We start from the raw sequence: 10,267 nt of genomic DNA on the forward strand, positions 1-10,267 counted from the left end.
CCAGCCTGTCCAGATCCCTCTGCAGAGCCTTCCTACCCTCAAGCAGATCAACACTCCCTCCCAACTTGGTGTCGTCTGCAAACTTGCTGAGGGAGCACTCTATCCCCTCATCCAGATCATCAATAAAGACATTAAACAAGACCGGTCCCAAAACTGAGCCCTGGGGGACTCCGCTTGTGACCGGCCGCCAGCTGGATTTCACCCCATTCACTACAACTCTCTGGGCTCGGCCATCCAGCCAGTGCAAGGCCTTCAGACATCTTGGCACACCCAGTGTAAGCTGGCCTCCACCAAACCTGGAGCCCACCTGGCCTTGGAGGCAGGGAGAGGCCAGGTCCCCTCTGCCCGGGGCTGGGCACAGCTTTTCCCTGGGAAGCTCCCTGAGGAGCGCTCCTCCTGTGTGTCAGCCTGTGGCCTGGCATGGGTGGCAGAGGGAGAAGGGCTGCTGGGGCAGGGCTGAAGTAGCTCAGCTGGGAGAGCGTTAGACTGAAGATCTAAAGGTCCCTGGTTCAACCCTGGGCTTCAGCAATGATTTTGTCCCTTACAGAATCACAGAATCACAGAATCACTAAGGTTGGAAAAGACCTGTAAGATCATCAAGTCCAACCTGAAAAAAAAAAAAAAACAACCCACAAAAAACAAACCACAACACACCAAAAACCAACCCACCCAACACCACACAGCACCATGCCCATCAAGCCACATCCCACAATGCCACATCCACAGGCTCCTTGAATACCTCCAGGGAGGGTGACTCTACCACCTCCCTGGGGAGCCTATTCCAATGTTTCACTACTCTCTCAGTAAAGAACTTTTTCCTAATATCCAGCCTGAACCTCCCCTGGATCAACTTGAGGCCATTTCCTCTAGTCCTGTCACTAGTCACTTGGGAGAAGAGACCAGCACCCACCTCTCTGCAACCTCCTTTCAGGTAGTTGTAGAGAGCGATAAGGTCTCCCCTCAGCCTCCTCTTCTCCAGGCTAAACAACCCCAGCTCCCTCAGCCGCTCCTCATCAGACTTGTGTTCCAGACCCCTCACCAGCTTCGTCGCCCTTCTCTGGACACGCTCCAGCACCTCAATGTCCTTCTTGTAGTGAGGGGCCCAAAACTGAACACAGTATTCGAGGTGCGGCCTCACCAGAGCCGAGTACAGAGGCATGATCACCTCCCTGCTCCTGCTGGCCACACCATTTCTGATACAGGCCAGGATGCCGTTGGCCTTCTTGGCCGCCTGGGCACACTGCTGGCTCATATTCAGCCAGCTGTCAATCAACACCCCCAGGTCCTTTTCTGCGGGGGAGCTTTCCAGCCACTCATCCCCAAGCCTGTAGCGTTGCCTGGGGTTGTTGTGGCCAAAGTGTAGAACCCGGCACTTGGCCTTATTGAACTTCATCCGGTTGGCCTCAGCCCATCGATCCAGCCTGTCCAGATCCCTCTGCAGAGCCTTCCTACTCTCAAGCAGATCAACACTCCCTCCCAACTTGGTGTCATCTGCAAACTTGCTGAGGGTGCACTCTATCCCCTCATCCAGATCATCAATAAAGACATTAAACAAGACCGGTCCCAAAACTGAGCCCTGGGGGACTCCGCTTGTGTTACAAATCTGTAATATAAAAACTCATCTACACAATGTATGTAGGTGAGCAGGCACTTCTTTATTGCAGCGCTGGATGCACAGGGGATCGCTCCACCTAGTGTGCGTGCCTAGCTTCTCCGCTACCAGTTATGTACAATCAAAGTATACATATTCATCATATTTTCCAAGAAACAATTAACATATTCATATGATTTCCGAGAACTCATTAATATATGTAAATGCTCGTGACGAATGCGCCTTCAGGTACACAGGTGGTCGTCTAAGGTCCTCTGGTGGTCGTCCATAGTCTTCCTCGTGGTGTCCTTTAGTTGAACCCAATCTTTGCGCATGCTCAGGTTGGTTGCAAAATCCTATTCTTGGAATCTTCTTAAGTTTTCCCCGGTTTACTGACCAGGCCTACAACTTATTATTCTCTTGACAAGCAAATTCTACCTCTTCACAATGCTACATTGTTTATAGCTAGTTTATGATTAAATCAGGGATAGCTCATACCTAGTTACCCTTATACAGAAAATATATATATATATATAAAATCTTAATCTTTTAATAATCACTTTTCTAGCTTATAATTTTCTGTCAATTTCCATGCCTATGAATAATCAATGTTTATTTCTATTAGTATCTATCTATTGGCATTCTTGATATTCATATCAAGATGGGAGGGTAAAGGGGGATTTTTCAAGCAGCATCACTGGTGCATATCAGACCACACTGTTACAAGACTCAAACAAAACTTTTCTATTCAATTCTTCATCGTTCCATCTCGTTACTGTTAGTTCCTCAGTATGGAACGGCGACTCCCTGGTGAGGTTCCTATGGTTATTGTTTCTAACTTAACAATCCTATCTTATTTATCTATTAAATATATTTAACCTTTTCTATATAATCATATTTTGATTTAAAATATCAGAATATTTACAACACTTGTGACCAGCCACCAGCTGGATTTCACCCCATTCACCACAACTCTCTGGGTTGTGGTGATTTTGGCAGAGCCCATCTCACTTCTTCCAGCCTGCCCCAGCCCTGCTTGCTCCTTCACCTCTTGCCAGAGCACAGTCCCTGCTCTGCAGCTGCAGATCTGCAGCTTAGAAGGAGCCTTCCTCCAGCAGCACAAGTCCCCAGCCTCCCCCTGGGCAGGACTCTCCAGTCAGTGCTCCGTTGGGGTGGTCTCCAGCTGTCCCTACTTCCTTGCTCCAAAGTGACCGGGATCTCTCCTCTGCGGGGTCTCCGCAAAGACCCTGTCTCTCTCCTCTTTGCCATTCTCGATGCTGCACCGACTGCTCCCCTCCTCACACACCTTCACCTGCTCCTCAGTTCCCAGACCAGAGGCCGCCATCCCCTAAGTCCCAGGGAGAGGCACTCCCTGGAGCTGAGGCCTGAAAGGCAGCATCCTCCCTCCAGGTGTCTGTCGCAGCGAGACCTCTGATGTGCCCAGGACAGTTGACAAAGCCGTGCTGAGGATCATCCACTGTAGTGCCTGGGCACCAGTGTTGTTTAGTCATGCGCTGTCCCGAGCAGAGTTTCTTGGCCCCCGTTGCCCCCTGCCGCAATGATCGGTGAAATACATATGTGCTCCTCTCTGGGCATCAGCTAGGGCACACGAAGCACAGGGGGATCCCTCTGGGGCCCCACATGAACAACCCTCTGCATCAGTTCCTTCCTGCTGCAAGGGCACAAGTCGGGACAGAAATGCCAGCAGTGGCTGCCTGGAGTCCTGCACGGAAGGTCACCAACTGTCACAGTGTCTTCACAACAGCCCAGCTAAAACACTGGATGTCACTTTACCTCTCCAAATTTACTTTCCTCTGCACATCCTGGCATCGCACATGTGTCTGTGTTTTCCATCCCCTCAGCACCAGACCCAGGGCCTACAGCACAAGTGTCTCAGTTGTCCCCCATTGCTTATCCCAACCTGCTCACCCACTAGACTGCACTGTCCAGCCCAGCTGCAAATCCTCAGAGCCATCAGTCCCTGCCCAGAGGAAGAAAGACCTGCTCATGAGCTCCAACAAGATGCTGGGGTCCCCTCTTGCAACCTCTTGCTGCTACAGAACACTGCTCGACCATTAGGAACACAGTGATGATGGCAACCCAGCACATCCCCCTCTATCTCCAGTCTCAGCCTCTCCCAGGTCAACCAGTCAGGCCAAGGAATGGCACATCCTGGACTATAGTCCCAAAGCAATGGGCATGTCCTAGACCCCTGCAGATCTGCTGTGTCAGCCAGTTCCCCAGCGATGCTCCTCCAGAGAAGTTTGGCTTTTGTTCTGACTGGGCGCAAGTGAGAGGAGAGGGAGAAGGAGAGACCGTCTGTCCAAGCAAGGTTACTGTCTTGCCAGCTTTGAGCACGAGCTTGAAAATGCTTGGCCACATGGACGGTGTCTGCAGGACTGTCACTGCTCCAAAAGTCCTTCGAGGTTGTTCTTGAGCTTTGGGGCCATGTGTGCAAAGCGGAACAGATGAGCAGTTCATCCCCTTCACTCCACTCAACCACTCCAGAAGTTCACAGTGACTGTGCTCTGGTTTGGATTGCCCCAAACCCTCTCTGCCAGGCAGGGCCTCCGTGGGGAAAAATCTATGGCATTGGGTAAGACAATGGCCCCAGCTGTAGCACGGCGAGGACACCATCCCTGCGTGTGCTCAATCCATCGACCTCTCAATTAAGAGCTGAACATGCGCACCCACCCTGCCCCAGAGACCCCAGCCAGGGCTGTCCCAGGGCATGGATTTGCCCTCAGGACAGTGCTCAGTGCTGCAGGAATGGGAAGGTCCCTGAGGCCAACCCACACCCGCAGCCCCAGGGAGATGGAAGCTTACCCTTCACCCCATCTCCAGGGGTGCTGGGGGGCAGAGGGGTGCAGGGGAGACCTGGTGCCTGCATGAGGGGGGTGTGAGATTTCTGCCCCCATGTCTCCCTTCCGCATGCCCTGGGGTGCCATCAGAGCATGGGGGCACCTCATCCCAGGGAGGGTCTTTCCCTCACCCTGTTGTTCTGCTCCTGATGTGGAGTTGGGGACAGATGTGACACAGAGGGGTGTTTATGTGGGTGGCAGAGGGGGCTCATGGGAAGGGGTTTGTTCCTCTCCATTGAAACACCTCAGGGTAGGCCAGAGGGTGGGAGCAGCGCCTGCAGCAGGAGCCGCCTTCTGCCCCATCACCCTGCAGAGACGGTGAAGGGGCCGTACTCCTCTGCCAGGATCAGGCGCCAGTGGGGAGGCAGTCCGGACTTCCCCCATCTCAGGAGGGTTCAAATGCTGTTTTCTGCTGAGGGTGCCTGGGCACCCAGGGGACAAGAGGGCTGTGCTTATCGTAGATATGTCATGGGAGGAGAGTTTTCCACCTGCTGGCAGGTGTCAAGGGGGTGTAGGTCAGTGGAAGAGCACCCACTTCCCATGCAAGAGGTTCCGGGTTCCATCTTCAGGGGTGTTTTTGCTCTGACTTGCCAGGCTCGGCTGGGCGAGGGCTGGAGCTGGGGCTCTGTTCCTCTCCAGGTGCTGTGGGCCTGCCCTGCCCTCCCAGGGCCTGGTCGTGGGGTAAGGAGGGCTGTGTGTGCTGCCTCTGCTGAGCCCCCTCCCAGAGGAGAGGCAGGCAGCTGTGCTGGACCTGAGTGCAGGTCACTGCCCTGCACCACAGACCCACCCCACACACCAGCCGGGGTCCCTGCTTGGCAGCACAACCCCTGTGGGAAGGCGAGGGGTGGCCCTCAGGGAGGGGATAGACATCAGCAGCACCCTGGGTGCTGGCAATCCTTCCTGGCTGCACTGAGAGATGGGATGTGAGGGTGCTGGTCCAGCCCAGGTGTCCTTTGACACCAGGGCCACACTTCCCCCGTGGCTTTCCAGAGGGACGGGTGTGAGATTGTCCTGTCTCCAGGTGGAGATCCCATACAACATGGGAAGCAGCCGTTGGTGCCAGAGGGTAGGGGTGTCTGAGCTGAAGAGTGACATTTGTTACCCTGATGCTCTGTCCAGGATCTTTTCCCTCTGACATCACCCCCGGCTCAAGCAGAGCCTTGGCTCAGGGAACCCGGAGCAGCCGAGGTCAGGCACAGCCCTGCAGAGGTGGGACTGGTGGGGCCGGTGCCCACCTCTTGTTCCTGGGTGGTTTGGTGTCACCGTCCACCCCATGCTGGTGGGAACAGGGAGGCACAGGCCAGTGCACAGCCGTGCACAGACTGGGAGGGCAAGGACATGGTGCCTCGGCTGCTCCCCTGGCAAAACCTGCAACCAAAATGGGGTGTGAGCCATGGTCTTTCACTGCAGGGGTGCCCAGGCCCAGGAATGGTGGGCCCAGATTCTGAGAAATAAGGTATAAAAGTGAAGTAAAGAAGAAGGAGGGTGGGGGTGGGAATATCTTCTGAACATGATGGTGGGTGTCAGTATGGGCACTGACCTGCGGACTCAAGCCTCCCCAGGTGGGTACTGTGGAGAAGAGCCCAGCGCCTGTCCCGTGCCACCTCCCTGCCGGCTCTGCCCTCCGCAGATGTAAGGTTTCTCCCTTACTCTGGCCCTGGCAAGAGGTTTCCCTCCTTCTCCTCCTCCTCCTCAGGGAGATGAGCCACCGGCCCTGGGTGTGTGTGAGGTGGCAGCACATCTGAGCAGAAAGAGCCCATTCCATGACATTTTGGGGCCTGAACTGTCTGGCCCTGCAGGCTGGGTCCATTCCCTGGAGCAATGCAGGATCATCACTGTGCCCCAGACCTGTGCTTGCTCCTGCAACCCCCAAGCACCCACCCAATGTGTGTGGCAGTGAGACCTCAACCCTTTGCATTGCTGCCCCACGCTGGGCAGAGCACGGCTGTGGAAAGACCACGGGGCACCACCGTTCCGGAGTGAGACCCCCCAAGTTGGTGGATGACATCCATGGGGACTGCAAACACAGCCTCCATCCCCTGGGAATCTCCCACCGGGGCAGGCTCCAGCCCTGCATCACCACAGGGAGAGAAGGGCCCAGGGCTGGGGATGCAGGGGCTGGCTCTGGGGCCAGGGGTTGCCAGCAGGAAAGCTCTAGGGACTACTGTGGGAGGTAATGCATGGGCTGTGATCCCCCCTGGGGCTGGCTCGAGTGTTCAAGGCATCACAGCTACCTCAGGGCTCTCTTCTGTGGGGCCACAGGTCACCCCAATATGGCAGCTCTGTCGTGAGCTCTGATCTGTGGCACCAGCGTGGCCCAGGCAGGGCCAGGGGAAAGAGCAACTGGGGAACGCCGGGGTGAGGAGGTGGGTGCTCCCGCTGGGATGCATCACGGGACCTTGCAGAGATCTGTGGCTGACAGGTTGGAAATATCTCTATCAGCAGGAATATGCACAAGGGACCATGAGCTCTCACAGCCCCACAGCCTGACCCCGAGCCCACTGTCCCCAAGACGTGCCCCTTCCCCACTGCTATGTCTTTGTGCTCTGCTCCCCCCAGTCAGCCTCAGGCAGACACCCCAACACCTGGGCAGGCAAGCGCCAGCTCTGGCTCAAATACCAAAGCCTTTTAATAAGAACACACATGAAGGAATCATGTAAAAGCAGGGGAATAAAAATGGAGGACATGGCCGGCTCTTTCTGCTGCCCATGGAAAAGGGAGACAGTTCCCTGGTGCTCACGGCTCTCCCAGATGCACAGACCTCTCCTCCCTCCCGGCTGCACCCAGCTGCACGGCAGGGACGGGCTCTCCTGGCCCGCGGCTCAGGGACTGCTGTGCACTGAGCTCTGCTGTCACAGCCTTTGTGTCCTCAGGGGGATGTGCCAGAGACACCTCTTCAGCATCGTCATAGCCCGTGCTCTCTGGGGACAGGCACCAGGCATCTCCCTCAGCTCCAGGGGCCCCAGCACTTCTCGGGGAGTGCAGGTTTGTCCCTGCAAGCAGCAAGGCAGGCCATTGCACATTCATCCCATGGGCTGCCCCTCCTCATCAGTACATCACCTTCCTCCCTTCTCCTCAGCAGTCCTGAGATGTTCAGCTCCCTCTCCCACCCATGGTCCCCCCAAGCAAAACTCGAATGGACAGGTTCCCCCGTCCCAGGAGGTTGAGCTTTCAGTACGACAGCAATTCTTCTGGCACCAGGGATGGCACCCCAGGAACCGGCAGCGCTATCTTTCCCTCTTACCTCCAGGTTCACCCCTGGGCCCTGCTCCCTCCTCTGGTGCCCTGGGCATTTCCCAGCCTTCCTGCCCAGGGGCAGGATGCTCCCCAGGGTCAGAAGCCTCCCTGGCATCATCGTAGCCATCCACTGGGTCATCTCCAGCCAGGACAGGGATGTCTGAAAGGAGAGGGGAGCTGGTGACAGTGAGAAGGTACGTCCTGCAGAGCAGAGGACAGGAGGATGCACAGGGACATGGGGCTCAGACACCGCTGTTGGCAGCACCACAGAAGACTCCGCATGTCCTCCCCAACTCTGACGGTGACACTCAGTGACACTGCTGTTCCCCACACGTCTGCAGGGAGGAGAGATCCACCCCTTCTGGCCCCCTGTCACCTGGTGCTGACCCTGGACCATCCTCCTCCTTGCTGTCCCCAGGATAGGGCTGCAGCTTGGTCAGGGACCCCTCTGAATAGGAGCCTGGCGAGAGGTGCAGCAGGTGTGATGGGAGTGCGCTCTGCTGACCCAGCTCATGGTCAGTGCTGCTGGGGACGGGGGACCCACAGAGCCAGGGCTGAGTGGGGAGGAGGGCTCAGGACTCACCCTGCTCCCCTGGGACAAACCCTGTCTCAAAGGGGCTCCCAGACATGCCCTGGGACAGCCCCTTCCCTCAGCCCTCAGGATGCAGGGGCAGGCAGTGAGGGGCTGTCCCCAGCTGGGACGGGCAGAGCTGGTGGGGAGGAAGCTTCTGGCCTGGGCCAAGGACCTGGCTGCTCTCCCCACAGCCCCCACAGCCCCAGCGCTGCAGGGACTGTGGGTCAGGGGGCTGCAGGGGGTCATCCCTGGGTGAGGAAGTGGGGAAAGAGCCCTGCACATGTGCCCTCCAGGAGGGACGCACACCCACCTGAGCTGCTGAACCTTGCCTGCTTCTCCAAAGCTGGGCTGTAACCAATCTCCTCATAGACGGCCTCAGGGAAGGGCTCCCAAGCTCTCTCGGAGCCTGCGGACAGAGGCAGGGCTGGCCCAGGGACACACAGAGAGGGCATGGGATCCCGCTCTGCTCCCCCAGCCCTGTTCCCCTGGGCCACCCCAGGGATGTCGCCACAGCATATCCCCGCTGCACTGTCCAGTCCCCACTGCCACTTCTTCAGTGAGGGCAATGTCCCCATGGAGATGGTCTGGGACAGCGACACCCTCCCACCATCCCCTCAAAGATAGCCCTTGTGCCCCTCTGGCCTCTGGGTCAGGTCCGTGATGCTGAGCTTGGAGCAGCTCCACCTTTCCTCTCCCCCTGGACCTGCCTCCTCTCTGCCCCATGGATCCATAGCACGGCCCATACCCTGATGAGAAGAGGTCAGGGTTGGATGGAGGAACAGCCCAGGGGCCTGAAACCACGGGGATGGACCCTGCTGCCCCACGTTCCTCCTGGCATCTCCCCTGACACAGAGCCCCCTCCAGAGCTGTCCAGAGCACTTTCTGGTGGCATGTCCTCCTCTGTTTCCCCTCTGTTCCCATCTCCCCCAGCCCAGCTCTGCCATTTCTCTCTTCATCCCATCCCTGGCTCCTCCCGCGTCTGCACTCTCTCTACGTCGCCTTGCTGCCGACGGCCCATGGCCAGCCCATCAATGGGACATTGGGACAGCAGGCAGCACACTCTCTCCTCCCCTCAGCTTTACCTGTACCACTCACTGACACCCCACAGCACCCCTGGCCCTGCCAGGAGGCATCTTCCCCTGGGACCGTGGGGAAAGGACCCACCCCTGCGCCCAGCCCTGGCGCTTCGCACTTGCCCTGCCAGGAGGGCCAGGAGCAGGCAGAGAAGGGCTCCCAGGATGATGCAGATGATGACGGGCAATGAGACACTCCTGCTGCCGGTCGGACGGCCCCGTGTGGGATCTGCGTGGGCAGGAACACAGAAAGGGCAGCACCAGGCTCGGGAGAGGTGGGGGGCCGGAGCACCCCAGTACTGACCCCCATTACAGCGGGGGTAGGGAACCCCAGGGGTGAGTGATGGCAAAGCTCCCACCCTGATGGGAAAATGAGAGCCCTCCCCAACCCCCTCCACTGCTACCCAGTGCCTCCTCTCGGGAGCTTCACTCCCCAGCAAGGATCCCCTTCCCTCTGGCTCTGGGCCACAGCCTGCGCCCGACAAGTCGCAGCGCTGGCAGGGAGGACAGGTTACCTGCTCGGGGGGTTGGTGCTGCCATCATGGGTGCAGCTGCAGAGGAGGGGAAAGAGAGCTGGGCTGAGAGGGTGGGGACCCTCCACTGTGTTACCAGGGACCCTCCACTGTGACACACCGTGTGTGCATCTGTGTGTGTGTGTATGCATGCATGCGCGTGCAGACATCCCTGACACATTCCTCCCAAACTGCCTCTCCTGCGGGGCTGCTCAGGGTGGCTGGGACAGAGCCCAGGGCCCTGCTCTGGGCTGTGGGCAGGATGGCACAACCAGCCTGGGAGATGTCCCGGGGGGCTGCAGAGCCCTGTGGGCAGAAGGTGGAGGACATCCAGACCCACAGAAGCTGCTGCCCACTTGGGAACAGGCTGCCATAATCTGCAGGGATGGCTTTGTTCTCAGGATCTCTGGGCCATGATG

The sequence above is a fragment of the Gavia stellata genome, chromosome 34 (genome assembly GCF_030936135.1).
Source record: "Gavia stellata isolate bGavSte3 chromosome 34, bGavSte3.hap2, whole genome shotgun sequence".
NCBI classification, from domain to species: Eukaryota; Metazoa; Chordata; class Aves; order Gaviiformes; family Gaviidae; genus Gavia; species Gavia stellata.